General features: G+C 46.3%; 1 protein-coding gene across 6 annotated transcripts in view; it reads left to right on the top strand.

Moving 5' to 3' along the window:
• ST6GAL1 (ST6 beta-galactoside alpha-2,6-sialyltransferase 1) overlaps positions 1-22,203 on the top strand; it is a 45,507-nt gene that overhangs the window by 4,032 nt on the left and 19,272 nt on the right. For 4 of the 6 annotated variants that reach the window (XM_041416398.1, XM_041416399.1, XM_041416401.1 and 1 more), the window contains one exon: positions 12,507-12,673. The exons of the other annotated variants lie outside the window; for them this stretch is intronic. The gene's annotated coding sequence lies outside the window, so the exon portion shown is untranslated. The remainder of the gene's footprint in view (positions 1-12,506; positions 12,674-22,203) is intronic. 6 annotated transcript variants of the gene reach the window in all.

Raw genomic sequence — 22,203 nt, 5'->3', positions numbered from 1 at the left:
ATCTCACCTGGGCATAAACCACTGCTCTGGAGGTGATGCAGCTGCTGAGTCGAGACAAGTCATCTGTTTTCTTCTGGTCCAGCAAATAAATTGGTTTGGTGATGGTGCTGCAGGGATGAACAGCTCTGTAGTGCCAAGGTGTGTGCCCTGTCGGTGTTGGGACAGGACAGCTGTGCAAGGCTGCAGCTTGGCTCCAGATAAATCTATCCTCTGCTTTTCTTTCATTCAATGGTTGCTTTTCTTAGGTAAGCTAAATACAGTGGAAGGAGCTGTGTTTTGTGGGTGTAGTGGGAACATTGTGGGGTCCTCTGCCAAAATGTATGCCTCTGGCAAAAGTGGTGCATGGCCTGAAGATGGAGATGCTCACATTAGTGAGCTGCCCCATTATCACTGGAACAGCAGTGCTCAGCTGGCAGCAAATGTGAGGTTAGGTTTCAGAAAAGAGGGATATCTGACCATATCTACTTAATTCCTGGACACAAAAATATTTGCTGACATGGCTTTGAGCAGGCTGCCACTCTGGTGGCTGCTGTTTGTGTGCTCTGTGACTTGGTTAAAACCAAAGAGTGGAAATGCAGGTGTATCGTTGTTCATGGAGACCTAGTTTTCTAGGGACAAAATAGGTGAGTACTTAAACCTTGTTTTGCAGTGACTGCTGGCAGAGTCATCTCCTGCAGGAGCTGGAAATACATGAGAGGAGTTAGAGGTGCCAGTATGGGGTGGGCAGGGGTGGTGTAACAAAGGGCAGAGCAGATGCAGCCAGTAGTGTTCTGTCTTAGCTGTCCTTGAGACAGTGCTGCAGAGGAGCTAATTGCCGTACATTCAGAGGTTCATGTCCCTTGGCTCTGTCAGAGGACAGGCAGGTACTGAAGGGGGTACTGCACCCAGGGGTGTGTCCCCAACACCCACACAGACACCTCAACCACAGCACAGTCCCACGCAGCTCCTGTCCTGCTCTGGGCTGGGGGAACCAGCCAGGGATGGTAACGGGCCAGGTTGTGTTGCCCTTTGCTCTCAGGCTGGCTGGTATGGAGGACATGATTGAACTCAAGTTCTTTGACTGCCAGGGCTTCTCCTCACACCCTTAACCTGTTGTACTGGCAGTTTTTGGAAGGGCAGAAGTGCTGCTGCAGTCATTATCCTCGTCCCTTTCCACAGGAGAGGTTCAGTGATGTGCACAGCCACTGGTGAAAATGTCATTTTCCTGTGCTCTAGTCAACATTCGTAAAGATCACTGTAATAGGTCTGACAGAATTGTTTTGATGATCTTTTTCAAAGTATCCAGACCTTTTCCGTAGCCCTCAGATTTTGGAAGCGGGACGTAAATCACAATTCTGCACAGGATTAGCAATCAGAGAGCATTATGAATAAATCTGATACTTTGTCTTAGTCACAGCCCTTCTTAGAACGCTGACCTACATATTCCAGCTTTCACTGTAACTGCTTCACCAAGGACAGGCTTTGCTTCCCAGTGTGAGGTGGCCCAGTGGCTGGACATGTTTGTGTTTGAAGAACATTCCTGGTGGCTTCAGATGTGCTTGAAGTCTGTGCTGTTTGACTGGTTAACTTGTCAATGAAGTGTGAAATACAAGTGGTTCCTTTGAATGCTCTTTTAATTATAATTGTGCTGATTAAAAAAAACTAGAAGATGAAATGAGATGCTTTCTCTATAAAGAGAAAGCTCTTAGATGTCAAGCCAGTGGGGATCATTGTTATCAGATCCTCTAATCACTTGTGTGATTAAAAGCCTTGGAAAAACATGTTTGAGCCACTTGGTTGTAAGTAAAAATGAAAGTTTATTGCCTTTCTGAATGTGTGCTGTAGCTCAGCCTTTGGTGAGCTGTGAACCCAAAGCTTCTATGAAATATCTCCCTGTGGGTCACTGATGGCACTGAATATGAATGCACATCTGCTGGTTCCACTTGCAGATGAGTTTTCCTGCTGATTCCCAGAGCGACGAGGTGAACAATGACGATAAGGAGAGTCCAGAACAGTGTCTGCAAAGCAGTGACTTGGCTGATTTAGGGCAGCACTTAAGCCCATTTCTACCTGTCATTATGATTCCAGCTCTGCAGGATAGATTCTTTGGTTTGAAGGATGGTGGGAAGCAACGAGAAATGCATGTACTGGTGTGTGTGTGCTTCCCAGCACGTACCAGTAGCATGGGCCATGGTGAAGGTCCTGCTGGGTGGAGCGTGTGTGTACAGCAGCATGTTCACAAGCAGATCTTGTGTATGGAGCACAATTTGGCTCTATGGGTGTCCAGGAGCTCTTCTGTGAAGCCAGAACAGAGGAGGTCTGCCTTGTAGCTTTTTGTCTCAGCAGGTTCCAGGAACCTTTGTCTAGCTGGGTTTACTGGTCCCTCTGCAGCATTTGGAAGGTCATGCATTTGCCTGGGATGCTTGGCTTGGAGTGTCTCTGAAATTAAGAGCTCTACCACCAAGTCATCCAGGGGACTTCAATGTTTGCTTGTGGTGTGTTGCTCACAAGTTCCCACAACCTCTGCTCTCAAACAGAGGTTGGTTTGGAAAGCTGCAGCACAGCATCTTGCAGTTTCTTTTTCTATAAATAGCTAAAATAAAAAGGTCTGTTTGTGAGATTGGAAATGCTGCACATAACAGCTCACCTTCTAACAGCGCTATGCTGAAATTCAGGGAGGTCTCTGCTTTTCTACCTTTACTCCTGTGCCTGGGGGTGGTTTGTCTGTACAGGCAGAAGGGAGCTCCGTGCCAGACTGTGCTAACGTTTCTCTGCGCTCCTGATGTGTGTTAGCTCTGGGAACTGGCAGCTACTGAAAATGAGCTGAGCAAAGCTGCTCCTGGTACCTCGGTGCTGCTGAGGCACTGGAGAACCCAAATGCCCCCAGCACAGGATGCCTGTCTGTCTGTCTGGCTGTGCATCCCACACTGATCCCTGGGCACTGGCAGGTGTGTTTGTCACAGAGCCCAGCTTGTGCCTGGGACTCCTGGGGCTGGTGGAAACTGGAAACAAGCTAATACTCCCTTCTTTAATATTGCATCTACTCTGCTTACCGTGGCTGCAGCAGTTTGGATTTTCAGCTGTAAAATTTTGCAGAAAAATAAGAGTTGTTGACAGCAGTGATTAATTTTTTAATATGCATTGCAGCATATACTGTACTTTGTGGTACAGTGTTTGCTGATTAGGAAATCAGAGGGGCTCCAATCAGCCTGACTGTCTTCACTGGATTTTCTGCAAATACCCTGTGTGTGCCAGCAGAGTCCCAAATGTGTGGAGAGAGTGTGATGACCCTCACTGGGATGGAATGACAACAGAAAATACCATGGCAGTTGTGCAGCAATGACAGATTTCTAAAATGGATCTCCTGGGGACTAAAAGACATCTGTGCTCCTGGTTTTCCCCTGGTAATCTCAAGAACCTGCTTTTACCTTGAAATAACATCTAATGTAAAACATCAGAGTAATGAGTTTTTTGTTCTAAATTTGTTTGTAAGCCAGAATCTTTAGGAAAGGCTGCAAGTAGAGCTCTGTCTGAGCTGCTCTGTTTTGAAGGCACAGAGCATCCCAGAGCATCCTTAAACCAATAAATTAATAAAAGACTTCTGAGAAGATGTCTTCATGCTGTGATCTGCATTGCCTTGCAAGACTGAAAATTTGGGTGTGATCCTTTGTTAACTAAGTTGGGTTAAAGTTTATTTATTTGGTTGGTTTTTGTTTTTATCTCCTTCCCTCACAGTTTAGTTCTTCCTAAATTCAGGATTTTACTTTGGTCCAGGGATGGATGATCACTGTGTTAATTCTTGGTTATCCCTGTGACCTGACTGTGTTCCTGCCATTCTTTGTGCTTGCAAGGGGTCCTAAAGAAATGAAAAATTTAGATGTAGAAGATTGTAATTGTTGGGATAAAATCTCCCTGTTGGTCTCATGAGACCCCTCCTGGGGGGCTTCACCCACCTGGTCTGGGGTCCCCAGCAGAGACAGGAAATTTGCCTCTTGAAGCAGGTCCAGAAGAGGTCACCAGGATTACTAGAGGGATGGAGCAACTCTCCTGTGAGGAAAGGCTGAGAGAATTGGGATGGTTGAGCCTGGAGGAGAGAAGGGATCAGGGTGACCTCATTGTGGCCTTCCAGTACCAAAAGGGAGCCTGCAGGAGAGGGGGAGAGGGACTTTTTATAGGAGCCTGGAGGGACAGGACAAGGAGGAATGGCTTCAAACTGGCAGAGAGTAAGTTCAGACTGGATATTAGAAGAAATTCTTCTGATGAGACCCTGGCACAGGGTGCCCAGAGAAGCTGTGGCTGCCCCTGGATCCCTGGAAGTATCCCAGGCCAGGCTGAACAGGGCTTGGAGCAGCCTGGGATAGTGCCAGGCATCCTGGCCATGGCAGGGGGTGGAACAAGATCTTTAAGGTCTCTTCCAACCCAAAACCTTCTATGGTGATTCTATGTTACTTTATATTTTTTGAGTTGCTTACATTTTATATAGATTTATATTTGTCCTCCAGCAGAGCTTCAGTGTCAAAAATTGTCAGGGAGTTGGGCACTTTGCAAGTGAGGTCCATTAGCAGAAATGTAGCAAAGATGGAAAAGTTGTGTTCAGGCTCCTCTGGGCTGGATTTTCACAGGCAAGTCTGATTATTACTTTATATGTTTTATGAGAGTCTGGAAGGTGCTGGATGGGTTTTGCTGTCATCCAGATGATGGTGTCTGTGAATGTGAAGCTTGCTTCTTATTAACAGCCATTCTTGCAATCTTGAAATCCACTTTTCACAAATGCTTATGTCCATGAGAGTGTTGCTTTCATGGGAAGATCATCAGAGTGACTGGTTAACAAATTTGTTCCAGAGCTTGATAACATTCATTTTGTGAAGTCTGTAGCTGCCTAGGGAGCTACCTTGCGCTTTTCTGAACAGAGCCCATTGTGGGGGGAAACCTCCTCCCCAGGAAGGGATGGATGTGTTTTGACTTGCTTCCAACAAATGCTGCAGGGGCAGGTTTCATTTGGACAGGGGGGATTCCCAAAGGCAAAAATGGAATTGGTAGAAATAAGTGTTGCTTGTGCCTGTGACATGAAAGGGTATTTTTAGAGATATGGGAGTCCCCAGTCAGACAGGAAGGAAGAGTGGTGGCTGGAATGTCTTGTGTAATGGGTCAGTCAGACTTTCTGCTAATGGGACAAAGTGAGGGATCACTGGCATTTTTAGGCTCTTCAAATTTAATTTAATGCTTGTTTAAAGAACAGCTGTCTTGACTCCTGCAGACTGAGCAGCTGCCTGTGGATTGAGTAGTTTGAAAAGGTGGCGGAGCCCTGGAGCTGGGCAGTGGCTCCCTGTGCTGTGTGCAGGGACCGCTGCCAGGCTGCCTGCTTTACCAGAGGGGTCTGAGCAGAGCACAGAGGTGGGGGAACCGTGTGCATGCCGTGTAACTTTCTGTAGATTTAGCTGCTGATTTTCAGAGCAGTTGTTACTTGTATCTTCTGTTTTATTTTTTTATAACATAGTGTGGGTGTGGAGTGGCAATTATTTTAGGTTCTGTGGTTGTGGCTCAGCAATTTCAAATGTGGTTAGAAGTGCGTTTTAAAAAATTGAGGTTAGCTCCTTAAAGTATGCACCTGGGATAACAATCAAATTAATTTTCAAGTGTGATATTGCTCCACTCTCAATTTTGGAAACTTTTTACCACTTTGTAAATCACTTTGCAAAAGACCCGTCTCTTTCAGATGAACTACATGTTCCAAGGTTAAGAAGTTTGCCTAGTTATTAGGGGAGTACAGTTGGGTACCTGTTTATTAAATATCCACGGATGAATTGTCTAATTGGACAGATAATCATATGCTTGCAGTCTAAGGAGAAAAATTCAGAGAGGTTAATTAAGGAATGGTTAGAAAATTTGATGTCAGAAATGGTGCTAAGTTTCAGCCTGGACGCTCTTAATTAAAATTAGTTTAGTTCATGCTGGAAGTGAATGGAAATGAAGGAAATTTAAGCTTACCATGGCTACAGATGTGGGAGTAGCAAGGTCAGTAATGCATATTAACTCATACTTCTGAAATTAATTTCTGGCACTAATTTGGCTTGATTTTTCCCATCTGTCTTCATGCAGACAACACTCTGGAAGCCTCCCTTATCTGAGGTATTGCAGAAATGCCTTCCCCCCCCTGCACTGTTCCTTTGCAACCTCTGAGCTGAAGTTTAACTGGGTGTGGACGGCTAGTCAAACCCTGCAGGTGATGCTGCAGATGCTTAATTGTCCACCTGAACATTTTCCTGCTGCTGCCAGAGCTTCACATCTGTGAGGTGTTCTCAGGCAGGAAGGTCGTGTCCTGCCGCACGTGGGGTGTGAACCAAGGACAGAAACACCCTGGCTCAATGGGGCCTCTGCCTCCGAGGCTGCGGGGCAGGCGAGGGCCGGCTCTGTCCCGCTGTGTCTCCCAGCTCGTCCTGGCTCAGCCCTGCTCAGCCGAGCCTCAGCCCGCCCGTGTGCCAGAGCCCGTCTCTGCACCTCTGCTGGGAGCACATCGGGGGCTGAGCTCATCGAAGCAGTCACTGCTGTCAGAACATCTCTGGTCTTCCTTCCCGCATTCTACCCATGTGGATTTCCCCTGGTTGCTGTAACTCCCTAATCTGGAGGAGAAAACCGTGGGGTGTGGTTAAACGCTACGCAGGGCTCCCAGTAAGCGAGGGGAGCAGCTGGGAGTGTGTTGCCAACCTCCCACATTCCCCTGGCTGCTTGTGCTGTTCTTGGCCAGCTGGTGCTGGAGACTGCAGGATGGTGGTGATGACTTCTGGAGAGTGTGGACCACCGTGGCTGCCCTAAGCCCACCTGCCAGTGTTTCAGTAACCACAGGCTGTGTTTGTGGCTTACTTTTTCCGGCACTGGCTGCTTTTCTGAAGTAAAGAACTCAGGCTGTGTGAGAAGGTGATCATATCCTTCTTCCTCTCATCTGAGATTACCCCACAGGAGCATTTTAATGCTGTGTCTCATAGTCTTGAAGTTGTTTTGGAGCATTCCTTTGTCCAAATTCCTGGCTAGTCACATGCTCCTAGAAGTCTTCTCATCCTTCTGGTATTGCTCCTTGTAGCCCCCTTCAGTTCCTGCCAGATTCCTAAGCAGCCATCTCTTAGACAGTTTTCAGTCTCTCTGGTCCTTGAGCATCTTCTAGTCCTCCCACATCCTTGGCTTTTTCTCTTAGGCTTCATGAAAACAAACTCCCGGAGGAAAAAAAAAAACCCAAACCAAAATCAAAAATACCACTGTGAAAATCCCTACCCACTCTCCAAATGTCCAAATATCTAAATACGTTCTGCCTCTTTTCTCTGTAGTTGCACGTATTATTTTTCACAAAACTGAATTTAGCTGTTGGTGTTATCAGTAGTTCTAATGATTTTTTTTTATAGCCAGTTACCAGGAGACTATTAGCTGTGTGTTTGTGTCAAAAAGTAGGTGTAATGGTTCAGAGCAGATGAGCTGCAATAACTACCCCCTTAAAAAAGGCCTGTGGAGAAGCTAAGTTGGTGTTGCTCACTGGAGAAAGATTCTTTGTCTCTGGTTTGGGGAGGAGGCTCAAGAAAGTTCAGTTCATCTTGAGCAAGATGGGTTTGAAATGGAAATATTGGTCTTTGCAGTACCTGGGGAAAGCAGTGACAAAGTTGGTAGATAGGGGAAAAGGATCCTGCTGGGGCATTGCTGGGATGAGGCTGTGGCTGGGTGAGAGGTTGGATCATCCATACCTTGCACAGGTCATCTTTTGCCATGGCATGGCTCCTGCTTGAGCTGTGGCTGTGGGGCTTGGCAGTGTCCCTTTTGCTGCATCTTGTCCTGGAGGCATTCAGGAGACCCCGTCCTGCTTCAGCTTGCCTTGCAACAGGTGAGTTTCTCTGCTCCTGGAAACAAAAGTCCAGCAGCAAGGGATTTCCTCTCTAGGGTATCCCAGTAATGTCCTGGTAATTGTGTCTGTCTTTCCCCAGGCCTGTGGCCAGCCTAGCAATCAGTAACTGGTTTTTCAATTCCTCCTCCTGTTCTGGGTAGCAGAGGTTGAGGTCTGGCAGCAGTGATCACATCAGTCACATCCCTGACTAAGGCACTGCCCGAGTGCCTTTGCTGCTCTCTGTGTTCTTGGTTCCCAGGCCTCTCTTCTGCAGAAGGGATGGTTTGGGCTTGCTTGCTCTTCTGTGCTGCTGCTGAAGTTACAGTATTTGCACAGAGCCAGTTCCTCTGAGATGATGATCATTCTTCTGTTTAAGCACAAGCTGCCAACTTACAGAATTAATTGCCAGTAGTCTGCAGTAGCCCTTGACTTGTCCTAGAACTTGCTTTAATAAAAGAGAATAGGTCCTTAATGAAAGTGAAAGGACTTCTGTATTTTCTCTGGAAATACAGAAGGGGTTGCAAAGCCAGGCTCTCAGAAGGCAGGACAGCTTTTAAGTAATACAGCCCAGATCTGACCTCTGTGCACTGCAGGTTCTGATTGCGTGGCTCCACAGTTGCTGCTTGGCTTGATGCTGCCTTGCTCACTGTGCATCACTGATCTGCATTTGTAGTTGTCAGCTGGGGTTTTCATTTTCCTTTTTGCAGCTCTGAGGTTGTGCTTTACTTGTGTGCTTAAGCTCTGCCCCAAGAACGGAAACACAAGTTGTCCAATAGGCTCCTCCGTGGTGCTGCTCATAAATATCTGAGCAGCTGCAGTTCATGGTGTGTTTGTGGGAAAGCAGCTCTGTAAATGGGGAGCTGAGGCACGCACAGGGTACTCAGCCAATTCTGGGTGCTCTTCAGGGAAGCTTCCAGGAATTCTCTCCTCTTAATTTCTCATGAAGTGCGGTTCTGTGGCTGAGAGTTCAGCCCATGTGCAGAGCTCATCAGGGGTCTCTCCTTCTGCCAGGGTCTGGCAACAAAAGATAGGAGAAGTTTAAGGTTTGTTTGATTTCATAGCAGCTGTAAAATAAACAAGGCAGGAATCACTTTTTTGTCAACTTTTGTTTGCCTCTCCTGAGACTTCATCTGGCTTTTGTACCTTATTTACTACACATTAAAAAAAAAAAATCTGCTGGAAAAAAACAACCCACCCAGGTAGAAGGTTATTTCAACACTGTTATTCAGTGAGTGCTTCTGCTGTGTGAAAGGAGTATGCTGTGACAAAATGAGGTGCAGGATTAGGTCTTTTTTGTTTGTTTTACAGAGAGAGGAGAGGGCTGGGCTGTCCACCACACAGGCTCATCCTGCTTGATTCATCCCCAGGCAGTGCTAATGAAACATTGTCCTCCCTGTGGAGCCTCGGTGGGGAGGCTGGGCTGTGCAGTTGTGTTGGATTTGTTGGCTGGTTGACACCAGCGACCAGGGGAACCATGGGCTCTGCCAGTGGCCTGAGAGCAGGTATTTCTTTGCTCCAGTCAGTGCTTCTCTTCAGGCTTGTTCCCAGCCTGCCTTCCAGTCCTTGCCTTAGTGGTCTTCATGCAACAGTCCTGGTCTGAAGCTCTTCAGCAGCATCCCCTTCCACTTCTGGTCTGTGATGTTGTCTGGGTTTCACATCCCGGTCCCCTGTGTCTGGTAGACCTACTCCATTCTGGCTTCTTTGTTCCCCACATTTTCTCATCTGACTGATGTGATTAGAGGGTACTGCTGTCCCTGCCAGTGGTGGCATTGTTCGTGTCCCTGCTGCCCAGCTAGTCTCTGTGCCCTCCCAGCCATGCTGGCCCCCATCTGAGCCTCTGTGCTATGGGGCCTGGGGGCATTCCTGGCTGGTACTCTGCTCTGCAGAGGCTTTAATGATTTTCCATTTAACTGTGATTAACCTGACTGGCAGGGCTTTGCTTATTGCGTTCTGGAAGAGTTGTGGTGGCAAGATTGCTAGCTTTGGGATGAATCAGCATTAGCAATTTAACAATTAAGCTGTAAACAAATACCATTTATTTTACAAGACGACAGACAGCAGGATGTTTTCCTCTGCCAAAGCGTCCATCAGGCTATTGGTTAAAGTCTGTAGCTGGTAAGGAGGGAAGGAGAAATAATTCCTCACTCATAGAAAAAAGATAAGTCATAAGTCTCTGTTGACTGCCAGTGGGAGGGATGCTGAATGACAGAGGAGGCTGTTGCCTCCTCCTCCTGGTCCCACAGTCTGGTGATTACTGGCTGTTAGTGCACAGACCTGTCACATTGGAGCCTGGATGTTACTAGGGTGTATTAAATCCCTTCAGGCAGACAAACTCTGGGCTGGTACTTAATTTACAGCACTCTCCAGGATCTTTCCATATAGATCCTCTGTCTTAGGAGGGAAGAAGAATTAATGATAAATTAATGAAGACTCTTACATTGTTCTGAATTTGGGGGTAATTTTAGGCCCCTACTTAACCTTGTCATCTTTCAAGCTTTTGCCTCTTTTAGTAATTATCTGCTTGTTTTCCCAATGGTTAAACTTGCCATGTAGAAATGTTGCATTGATGAATTCCTCAAATTCTTTTGGTTTGACCAGAAGGCAAGGAGGTCTGATCACTCTTGTGCTCATGGCTTTCAGAACCAGTGCTGAGAATTCAGGCTCTGCCAAGGGACTCTGCCCACCTTGCAGCTGGTGGCTCTCAGCACCCAGTGTAGGCTCTGTGCACATCTGGCAGGTGCTGGGCTCTCAGTGCGCCTGAGCTGGCACTCTTGCTGTCCTGCTTTGCTCAGGGGCACATGTCCCCTTGATCCTTTTGCCTCCCAGAGATGCTGGTGAATATTTTTGAGCATTTTGCCCTGTTAGCAGGAAGGAGTGGGTGGATGGCTGGGAACCTCCCTTGGCCCCAGCCTGGCTGCTGTGCTTCCTCTTACAACTCTGTGGTTGCCCAGGCTCTGCCACAGTAGAAGTTGCATTGCCTCTGGTGGCATCTCTGGGCTCACTTTCCAGTCATGTATAAAGGCAAGACTTCAGCAGGGAGCAGGTGTGGATTGTTGTATGTTTTTAAAACTGCTGCCCCTGAAGAACTGCCTGGCTGGACAACCAGTGTGCTGGCCTTGTTCAATTGTCTGTGCTTCTCTCCCTCCCTTTTATCTCCCCTTTGCATCATTTTTCTCACTTAAATGCACCCTTTCTGCAGGCCACAAAGGCTGGTGTGAACACAGCCTGCAGCAAGGGGATCCTGCTGAGCTTGCAGGCTGGGGACTCCCTAGCCTGGCATGTGAAAGTGCTGTGGCTCTGGCTCACCATTACTCATCCAGCCTTCTTGGGCTGCCTTACAGCTGTCCTGGGGATCTGCCTGTGCAAATTTCCTCACTTGTTGTGATGGCTGACCCCTTGCTCAGTGAAGTGCTTCTCAAAGATGCAGCTATGCTGAGGTACTGCTGCAGGCTGGCAGACACCAAGAATGTTATTTTTCAGTCTAGCAGGTAGCTGTTTCTGGTTTTTCCCTTTTGACCTAACCCTCAAGTATCATTCTAGCTTCACTCTCTCTCGCCTGGCAGGAAACCTCACCAGCCTGTGCTAGTGGGACCTCAGTGCTTGAGGTGGGACACTGTGTGCCAATGTCTCTTTGCATGGGCAGCACCCCTCTTTTTAATATATTCCTCCTTTCTTGTTTTTTACCTCTCTTTTTCCCCGTCTTCCTTCTTTTCTTCATCACACAAAATGTGTACAGCCAAAGCTTACCTTTTTCCCACTGCTTTGTTTCCCCTGCTGTGGTGTGCTGCTGTGGGTTAGGATCCCTTGGATGGCTCCAGCTGGCAGTAATTTGGAATAGGGACATATTGGGACCTCTTACTAAGCTGTGAGTGCTTGGGGTCCCTACTGAGAGCAGAAAGCTGAGCTGCTGGACTTGAGGTGGAGCATATGCCAGGCCATGCACATACATTGGAAATGTGCCCAGGGCAGGATAATTATGAGAGGCAGTGTTTTCTCAAGTGGACTGTGTGCTCTTGCTTGCTAAACAGTCTTGTGATTAATATCTTATTTAAGAGGATTTTAGGACATGTGCTCCAGTTACACAGAGTTTCTTTCAGAAGTAGGGGAGAGGTTAGGAATATAAACTCTGTAAAGGCTCTTTTGTGTTTTCAGCAAGGGTCACCAGGTAATTGCAGTGCATCCCTGTTCTGTTGTGTCAGAGTAGGCAGTAGGTTTTGCTATGGATGGTTCATTGGGAGAGGGATCCTTGAAGGGCTTTGCAAATGTTTTTGTACAGGCTGCGTTCTTAAGATCTCCTTAGGGACCTGTAGCTCCAGCACTAAGGGTGAGTTCTTCTGCCCTGATGTCAGCATTACCAGCTCACCCTGGCTCCTGGCATTAGACTCTGATGAGTTCTGCAGCCAGCAGGTACTCACCAGGAGATTTTGCCTTCAAAACAAGGCTGTGTGTGGTGTTTTACTCAAGTAGTGTTTCAAGGTGTCAGCAGCTCGATTGTTTGCCTTATGCAGGACACATGGTGTGGACGCAGCACTATCTGCATGCTCTGGGTATTTCTGTGCCACTGCTGATTTGCTGGGTGGTCTTTGCTGGTGGTTGTAGGTAGTCTCCTTTCTGATCAGTCTGATGTGGCTGTCTGACATCTTCACCCTAATTTCTTTCCTAGGCTAGAGAACTCAATTAAAAGGGACATGGGAGCATGAAGAATTGCATGGAGAGCACAGATGTGCTGCCCATGGTGGCATCTCCTACAGCTCTTACCTGGCAATCTGCTGCTGCCTGGAAGGGGTTGACAGGAACCTCTGTGGACAGCAAAGGAACCTGGAGATGAAGGTGATGACCATGGCTCTTAATCTTTTTTTTTTCCCTGCCCCTTTTGTCACTTCCACATGTCTGCAGCAAGAGCAGGACTGTCAGTGTGACAAGGCCACATACATTGAGGCACGGCTGTTTGCACTGGGGCTATCTTGTGTTACTATCTGGAAGGATAGTAAAGAAAATGGGGAGGGTTCCCTAATACTCCCTTAGCAACTATCCTGTATTTCTCTTTTAAAGCAAAATAAGACATTTATTCTGCTTCTTTTGGGAGCCCTTGTAGAAGCTGCCATGTGTTGGTTGTGCGCCAGAGATTACTCATCTGATAAAGAGTCTGATATCCAATGTTTATTCTGACTTGCATAAAATGAATGAGATGTGTACTGGGGCTCATTTTGGTAAAGCTTTCCCTAGAAACCCTTTGGGGACATTGCCTTTGGCTCTAGGTTAGAGTAATTAGCTGCCTACTTACAAGCTGACCTCTGCCGATCATGCCTGGAGTGCTTCTGTTGGTGGTGCCACTACTTTTCCTGTCACTCTTCCCCACTGGCATCCTGCCCCTTATCACAGCATTGCAGTCCTTTGCCTGTTGCCCTTGAGGATGATGAGCATCATGTGAGCCATTGCAATGACTGCTGCTGTTGCTGGGACCTCCCTTTTTCTCTCATGCATGGAAAAGCTAACTTGCTAGGAAACACTTTTAGAAGCAACTGCAAATGTAAGTATTGGGTTTATGGCTCTTTTCATGTGTGAAGAAAGTTTGGGAGGACCTCATTATATAGCTGCTTCTCTAAATATTTAACTTGCTGGCATCAAGAATGTCAGCTGTTGCTCCTTACTTCCTTTTCTGCTGGAAACATGCTAATGTCCTCTCCTCCACTTAAAACCTGATCTTCAATATGGAAAATGCAGCACCCTTTCTTACTTTCTGGCTGAGCAACACTTCTCTCTCCCAGTGTTGTGTTACCTTTAGCATTGCAAACTCTAACACTTGGGCAAGGATGGTGGAGTTCCAGCAGCCCGCTTGCCTAGGGCCTGCTGGACTTCTAACCCCAAAGAGGGCAGAGAGCAGCCAAAAATCTGCACAGAGGTCAAGACAGAACAGTATGGAACGTGGGGAGCATTGGCAGGAGTGGGAATGTTCTGCTGGAGGTAGGTGAGTAGAAAAGAAAAAGCATAGCCCTTTGCCTTGACTATCTCTGGCAGCTGCTTTTTTCATGGGGAAAGAAGAAAACTAAGCTGGAAACAGCTTGATTTATCGTTAGGTGGAATTTGGGTGGCGAATAAAGGATTAAAGAAGCAGGTCAGCCAATCCTCCACTGCAAAGCTTCTTGTTTTGGTTGTTGTACAGAAACAAAGAGTTCTTTACTTCTGGTTTTCTTCCTTGTTCCTCTGTGGAAGTCTGCTCGCTGGACAAAGACATGACTTGGGGTGTGATGCCAGGTGAGCTGGGTGGATCTCATGTGGACATGGGAGCACAGGGTACATCCTTGTGCATGTGCAAGGCACAGATAGGCAGCAGGGACTGGGACTGCTGGCTTTGATTGGGTGCCTGCCTTTGGGACAGCTGAAACCCAAGGCCAAGCTGACTTTTCAAGCTCAGATAAACTTTTTTGTGTGGAAATATTCCTTCTCTTAATGAGCATTGGTAGCACTGAAGACTCGCCTTCTGTTTGTGCCAGAACAAAATCTTGAGCCCCTTTTGAAATGCTCAAAGTCTTCCTTGGCAAACAGTCAAACCCAGCCCTCTGTTACTAAGTCTGGTTTCAGACTAGGCAGGCCTGGTTAGGCCTGGTTTGCAGGATGGCAAGGCTGCTGGAGGAGATGGATATTTGAAAACCAGTAGAGTGATATATTTGGTCTGTAATATCTGTATCTCTGTCCAGCCTCTTCTCAACAGTTACATTGTTTTATATGTTAATATATAAAAGTGGAAAAGGGACTTTCCTCTGAAATAGGGAAGTAAAACCGAAAATAGGCACGCACCCCCCTTCATGCCCCAGTGCTCCCTGTGGCTGTGTGGGAGCCTCTGACCCTCTCCTGCTTTAGAAAGGGGCAGAGCCTGCCTGTTGGAGCAGAGGGTTTGTTGTGTGTTGGACACGGATGGGCAGAGGAGCGGGTAGGGATGTACTTTGGTGTGTGGTGTCCAGCTTTAGGAGTGGCCTTCCAAGGTGGGTGTCCAGGCAAGTGGACACCAGCAACAAAGGCTTTGACCATGTACTGAAGTAGTTTCCCTTCAGGATAATGGGATGATGCACATGGAATGGTACTGTGTAAGATAGACAGCACAGTTAATTCTACTTGTGCTGAAGTGCAGTGTGAACCCATCTGCTTGGCTTGGCTGCAGTTTCATGTGTGCTTTAGAGAGAGTCCCACCAGTGCTATCAGTTTTGGGCAGTTCTGTCAGGAGCAGGGTGTTGGTGTATGTGGCTCTGTGACCTCTCTCCACACTGGTGCTCGCTCTCTTTCTGTGTACCCATGGCTTATCCTCTCTCTGAGGTCCATGCTGTGGCAAGTGGCACTTACCTCAGACACTGCTTTGCACTTGAAGCATTTTGTGGGACTTGTGCACAAGCTCTGAAATGCCTGGGGTGAGCAGAGGCTACGAGCCCAGAACAGGCATTGCATGCAGTGGGTCTGGGAGAGAAGCGGGGGAAAAGCTGACCAAACCTGAAGAAAAGGGAAGGGCTTCCAAGAAGGAAGGTTGGTGGAGGGTGGAAGGACAGCTGGTAGTAGGATCTCACCAAGGCAGGAAGGCAGCTCTGGCTGCACTATGGGGAAAGGCCACCGAAATTAGGGCATCCCCTTGTGCTGTGTGGATGCTGGAAGGGATGTGAGGGGCCTTAGGGGAAGATTTCCCAGGGGGAAGAGGAGAGTCCTGGAGATGCAGACAGTAGGAAAGCACCCAGTTTCTCGTGGGTAGCACCACCAGCCTCCCTCCCCTGCTCCACAAAGCGCTGTGAGTCCCTGGACTCTGGGCTGAGCTCTTCACGAACCGCCGTGCGTGGCGATGGGCGCTCAGCCCCCGCGCTGCGGCTCGGCGGGGCCGGGCAGAGCAGAGCCCGGGGCTTTCATCTGCAGCAGCAGCGCGCCGGCCGCGTCCGAGCCTCTGGGGGAGCTGGCGCCTCCAGACCGATGTGCGGGGGATTTCTGCTCTGCTCCCCCCGCTCTCATGTAAATGATTTTCAGCTCTTTGGGCCATAATCTGCCGAGATTTCTGAAAGAGCTCTGATGTTAGCTTTTAAAAACCTCCCAAAAATGGCACTGGAAGTTTGCAAGTTGCTGAACCGCTGGTGCTTCCCCTATTTGAGATGCCGCCAGATAATGCTGTGCAGAGATCCAGACAAGATAAAGAACCTATGAACTAGGGCTGGCTTACAATTTTTAGCCTTGTACTTTGGGGAAAATATCCTTAAATTGCTCTTCTAGCAGACTTCAGAAAATATTCATCAGGCTGATGCATTTTAACTAGTGATTTCTATATTTGTTACTTCGGAGTGAGGAGGAAAAATTCAGAGCTAACGCCATGTGAAAGTAATTTCCCTTGACAACACACAACTCTGGCCTATATGTGTGTTGGACAGCTTATGAAAAAGCTTTTATTTCTGAAATGTCACTGTATTATGAATGCATTATTTCTGAACTCAAAAATAGAGGAGGCTATGTATGTAAATATGTAAGTACATGTATTTGTTACAAATCCAAGAGAGAGTACATGTTTCAGTGGAACAGAACCACTTTAGCTGAATTGGCCTGATTCTTCAAAAATAATTAGAAAAAAGCCCCAAACCAAAAAAACCACAGAAAGACCAGTGAAATGCAAATTAAAAATCCTAAAATAGTTTGACAGCTTTGCTAGGCTGCTCTGCTGTTTTTCTTTGCTTTAATATTAAAGTTCTGTGGTTCTTCCTACATGAGGAGTTATTCTAACCAACATAGCCAGAGCTTGAGGATTCTCTGCCAGTTTAGCCTCAGGAGATACAGCATGACAGTATGAGGAGGGAAAAAATGGTGTGCCTCTTGTCAGGAGATATCCAGGACTTTCTACCTTCAGATACCTGTGGAAGCTTACAACACAGTATGGTAGCAGCCAAGTTCCCATCCTGTTAACCTGGAGGGGAGTTTGTGGAGAGGAGAGTGAGGTACATTTCTGCTAAGGATCCTTTTGGCAGGAAAAGGAAGGGAAGGGAAGATGAAGGATCACCTGAGATCAGCTCCCGTGTGAGCTTCGCATCTGAAGTGCCTAAAAACTTGTCTCTTAGCAGTGTTCTGGAGTGAAGGTATGCAGATTTGTTTAAATAAAATTAATGAGTAACTTTTAACCTGAAACTTGGTCTGAGCCAGATCAAATTATTTAATGTTCAGTGAACTTTAAGCCCTGTGCTTTTCCAGTTTGAGCTTGGATTGGATGTTCAGCAGCAAGGAGAAACGGCCTTGTGCTAGAGGTGGCATGAGATCCTCTCCTGATCTGGAACACTGTGGGGTGTTGTGGCACTGGGTGAGATCACTGCTGTTGGAAACACCCAACAGCTCTTGCTCTAAAGCAGTTAGGCATGGTGTCCCCCCAGGGTGTCCTGGGAGTCACCCCAGCAGCTGGCAGCCACCAGCTGCACGTGGAAAATCTCTGCTGGATTTCTGCAGCCTCCTTGTCTGCACTGGGGTGCATCTATTCCTGGCATGACAGATGCCTGACTTCTGTGTCTGAGGAGAGTTCCCTTTATGAAGGAGGAAGTCTGGTGTCTCTGTGGCCAGGTGGCCCTGGGTGGCTAGAAGGAACTGTGTGTGTTTGTGGGCAGGAGTCCAGCCCTTGGCAATAACATCCCCCTCCCATCCCTCCATGTATCATCCTTCCTCACATATCACATCCATCTTCCAGCAAAGGGCTGGCTGGTTGCAGGAGAAGATGAGGACCTTTCATTGCTCTGGGAGGCTCAGAGAGCTTTTTTAAGTCTTACAGCCTATTTCTGAGACTGCAGAAACGTGTTGTACTAAAGGCAGTATGAGAGCCAATATTGAATGGAGGAGATACAAAAAAAGTCTGGTGCCTCCTTTACTGCTTTAGGGAGCAACTTCTGGTTTTTTTTTAATTATCTGTCTAGATCTCTCAAAGTCCCACATACATAAAATGTCTTAAATACCAGAGGGCAGAAAGCTGCCTGCTTCAAGCAGTGGGGGTGTGGTTCAGATCCATGATGGATCCATCCACTTGTCATCTGCAAGCTCTGCTGCCAGACTTGGTTCTGAAGTGCTGACTGTAGGAAGTGAGTGATGTGTTTGGGAGCAGGAGCTGGGTAGTGCTTTCCAGGCTTTACACCTGGTTTTCTGGTGGTGAAGAAAGCAGGCTAAAAACACTGGGAGGAGGTGATAAAAGACATTAAAGTGGCCTTTATTGCCTTCTTGGCCTCTCAGAACTCCAGTAAGCTTTACATGTGTTTCAAGCACGTTTTCCTCCCTCCAGCAACTGTGTAGACTTGTTGTGTTTCAGACCAATTCATGCCATGCCCATAGCAGCACTGATCTATCACTGGGATGCTGGCAGGATATGTAAGTGGATAAGAAAAAGGGAATTCTTTGGCTGTGATGTACATGCACCATGGAGCTGCCAGATGGATGGCATGCTCTTTTTGGGTGCTGACAGCTGGGGGTGGTGCTAGGCTTTGCCAGTCCTCCATCCCACTAAAGAGTGGGGATTGCACATCAGAGAGGCACCTGTTTGTTCCTGCAAGGTGTTCTCCATGCTGGATCCATAAGTGGAGGCCATAATCTTGGGTTTGGGTAGGAGGTGCTGCTGAACCTGCTTTTCTTTCCTAAGCATCTGGGAGGATGCTGAGGGAAGAAAATAGCAAGGAGGTTTCAAATGCAGGCTTTCTCAGGAAGGTTGCATTAATGTTTCCTGTTCTTCTAAATAGGTACATGAAACTTTGAGGGTGGAGGAGTGTCTTAAGCTCTTTAAATATCTTTGAATATGTCTAGGCGCCTAGTTTTGTGCTATGCATTTGTATTGCCTATGATTTATAAAATTGAATTGTATTCAGGCAAGGTTGCTTCACTGGCAATATTTTTGTGGGATTAATGACAGTAGATATATTTGAAATGCTGATACAGGGGCATAGTATTCCCAGACAAATGTGTTTGAAAAACAGGGCAGCACTTGCTGTTACTACTGAAGTTCAGCCGCACCAAGAGCTCCCTGTGTGAGGAGGTGACTTGATGTGCTTTGGCAGAAGATATTTGACATCTGCTACTGCAGGTACTCTGACTTTTGAGAACCTGGCTGCTGCTTCAACAACAGATGACGCCCAGGATCATGGGGTGCATTGACTCCTGTGTGTCTGCTGCCTTGGCTGCTCTGCTGCAGCCTGACACTGAGCTTGGACCTGGGCTTTCTCAACAACTTCAGTTATACCTGGCTTTCCTCTGGTTGTTTCAGTCTCAGTTTAACCAGTGGAAATGGTGATGTGAGATAAAAGTGCTATCAATTAAGTGTTCCAATTGCAGTGGTTATGGAGACTAAAACCAAGTGATTTTGATTTGTAGAAAAACATGGGGTTTTTTCCTGCATCCTTTCTTATCAGAGACAAAATAATTAACTCTAATTTGGAAGTTTCCATTTGTCCTCCATGCCTCAAGTTTCTTGCATGGAAATGAACTACTTTGACTTTTGCTGGATAAATAATTGAACTGCTTGTTACATGATTGTTTTTACAATTTCTTTGGTAGTTATTTCCTTTACTGGGTTCTAGCAGGTGTCCTTTCTAGTGCTCTTTTAATTGCTTCTAGTTGCCTGTCTCTCAGGTCCTGCCTTTTTTTCACCACCTATTACTTTTTGATAAACAGTCTTCACAGCTGTAGGTGTCTTTGCATTGTAAAATACAGATTTCTTAGTGAAAACAATTTATTTTAAATGTAACACAGGAAGTATTTTGCTTAACATAGAGTAGTTTGACTAGGGCTTTCTGAAGTCAGTGGTGAGAACTGACACTTTGCTTCTTTCTTCCAGTGAAGTTAGTGTGGTAGAACACTGCTGTTTTTTTAATTGCTTCTAGTTGCCTGTCTCTCAGGTCCTGCCTTTTTTTCACCACCTATTACTTTTTGATAAACAGTCTTCACAGCTGTAGGTGTCTTTGCATTGTAAAATACAGATTTCTTAGTGAAAACAATTTATTTTAAATGTAACACAGGAACTAGTTTGCTTAACATAGAGTAGTTTGACTAGGGCTTTCTGAAGTCAGTGGTGAGAACTGACACTTTGCTTCTTTCTTCCAGTGAAGTTAGTGTGGTTCGTTGTGTGCCAGCCCTGCCATCCCCAACAGGGATGAACTCTGGGTATGTAGAGAAAAATAAATCTTGGTAGTGCTATTGGACTGAAAACCAGCATTGATAGATCCAAACTTGAGCAAGTTTATTTCACTTAGTGAAAGACTAGGTCTGAAGTTAAATTGAATTAGAGTCTTCTTTGAGCAAGTCATAAAGAGTTACTGCATTGTCCTTGAGTCATAAATATGTTGTCCCCACCTGCAAAAGCTGGTGTCAGATGTATTATCCTGAGGGGTATGTCTGCAGCTGGCACACAGGGAATTTTATTGTCCTGGGGCCATGGAACACCAGTTACATGCCTTGGCATGCAGTGATATTTGCAGAGGCGTTAGTGTTGACCTGCCACACACTGTTAATTTCAAATAAAGAAGCATCTCCCGTTCATTTTGAAGGATGAACGTCATAGAGGAACACATGCCTGGGGGGGGGATGATTTGAAGGTGTAATGTTCCACGTCAAGTAAATAGCCACAAATGAGCAATTGCATCCTGGTCTTTAAAGCTGGGCAGGGTAGGGGGATTTTTGCTGTTGGCTTCAGTGTGGGAGTGGCTGTGATAAAGCTGACTAATGATGAAATTCTCACTTGTAAAGCCCTGACACTGGGGCTCTGGGTATGGAAGAAAAAGTAGCATTTTCAGAAGCTGGTGCTGTTCATGCCTGTACTTTTCTCCAACTGAAGGTGAAATTGGCAGCTTTAGAAATGGAAGAGGTTTGTTGCTATGAGGGGTCTCCAGGTATCTTGCTAAGTGAGACCCCCATGGGCACATGCCCATCAGGAGATGGCTTCTGTGCTGAGCTGCACTGAGAGCTGCCATGGTGGCCACCTGGCAACTGCACCCAAGTGGGAGCATGCTACAGGAGAGCAGAGCTGGCCTGGGCATGGAGACACCCCATGCAGATGGGGTCTCTTTCCTGTCCATTGCGGTTGACAAGGAACATTCAGCAGTGTCTGTCTGTCTGTCTGTGGGGTAGGAAGGGGGGTTTTGTAAGGGAGAAGTGCTGGTTCCACCTGCTGAGGGCTTGGTCCTGTTATGGAGTTCATAAACATGCTGTCCCTCTGGGTGAGCAACCCAGCAAAGAGGATGCTAAGCATGGTCCACTACGTTCACTTTTTATTTGGTTCAGTGTATTTCATAACTGGAATCCATATTATCAGCCACTAAAAGCACCCTCTATAGCAAGACTAAAACATAAACCTGATAAATCTGATATCCTGGATTTATGTGGTATCCTGTGGCTCAGAAAGCAGTTTTAACTTGTAAATATTATTATTTAGAATACTTTAATGGTAAAACTCGAGTATATGTATACCATGGTTAAGGTACTAGATCCATATAAAATACTTAGTATATAATTATTATATATAAAAAGCTGCTGCCTTTTAATGAGGGCTGAAGGGGAGGCAAAGTGCTAGGCACAGCCACCCTCCAAAACCAACATGGCATGTAAAAAAGAGCAAGAATAAAGGGCTGACACAGTCAGAAATAAAGGCTTCTGACTTACATTAAATCCCAATGTTTGTTGACATATAAAAAACTGAGATGAAACACATGCTTAAACTTACCCCTGTGCCTCCCCCCAGAATCTGCCTCTCCTGTTCTCTTGGGAAGATTTTTTTTCAGCTGTGACAGCAGCATATTTTTACTGGCACATGCAGAGGTTTTTAATGCAGGCAGGACTAAGTGAATGATTTATTTCATTACAAGTGACCTATATAGCTCTTCAGTGTGTCACCTGAAATTTAACCATGTTTCTCATGTAAAATGCTTTTTTTTCCTTCAAATCTCTATGTAAAGTTTCCTTCTTCTCCCCGTTCTGTTTGGTGGCATTGGAAACACTTAAATGTGTGGCTCAACAGATGTTTTATTTTCACAGCACAGTGATATTTTGGAAAGAAACCAATAATTGCTAGAAGAAAGCCTTCCCTGCTTATATATTTACAAAATCATGATACACACAGTTGAATTAACAGGCTGGGCTAAATAAGATATCTGAAACTTGGCTCCAGAGGGACAGACATTTAGCTTGGAAAGTGTTTTATTACCTTTCATGTGGCGTATCCAGCATGTGGAAAGTGTAACTTCTTCATTTGCAAAATGGCATGAGCATAGTTTGTTTATTACTATTAAGGGTCTTGATATTTTTTTCCTCAGGACAGGAATAGGGAATTTTAAGAGCAGATACAGTTTTGAGGTTATTTTTGAATCCACATTTTTTCTCATCTTAGGTTT

This window comes from Onychostruthus taczanowskii, unplaced genomic scaffold (genome assembly GCF_017590055.1).
Source record: "Onychostruthus taczanowskii isolate IOZ18803 unplaced genomic scaffold, ASM1759005v1 scaffold51, whole genome shotgun sequence".
Classification (NCBI taxonomy): Eukaryota; Metazoa; Chordata; class Aves; order Passeriformes; family Passeridae; genus Onychostruthus; species Onychostruthus taczanowskii.
Note: the sequence above shows the minus strand (reverse complement) of the source record. Positions and strands in the feature narration are given on the sequence as shown.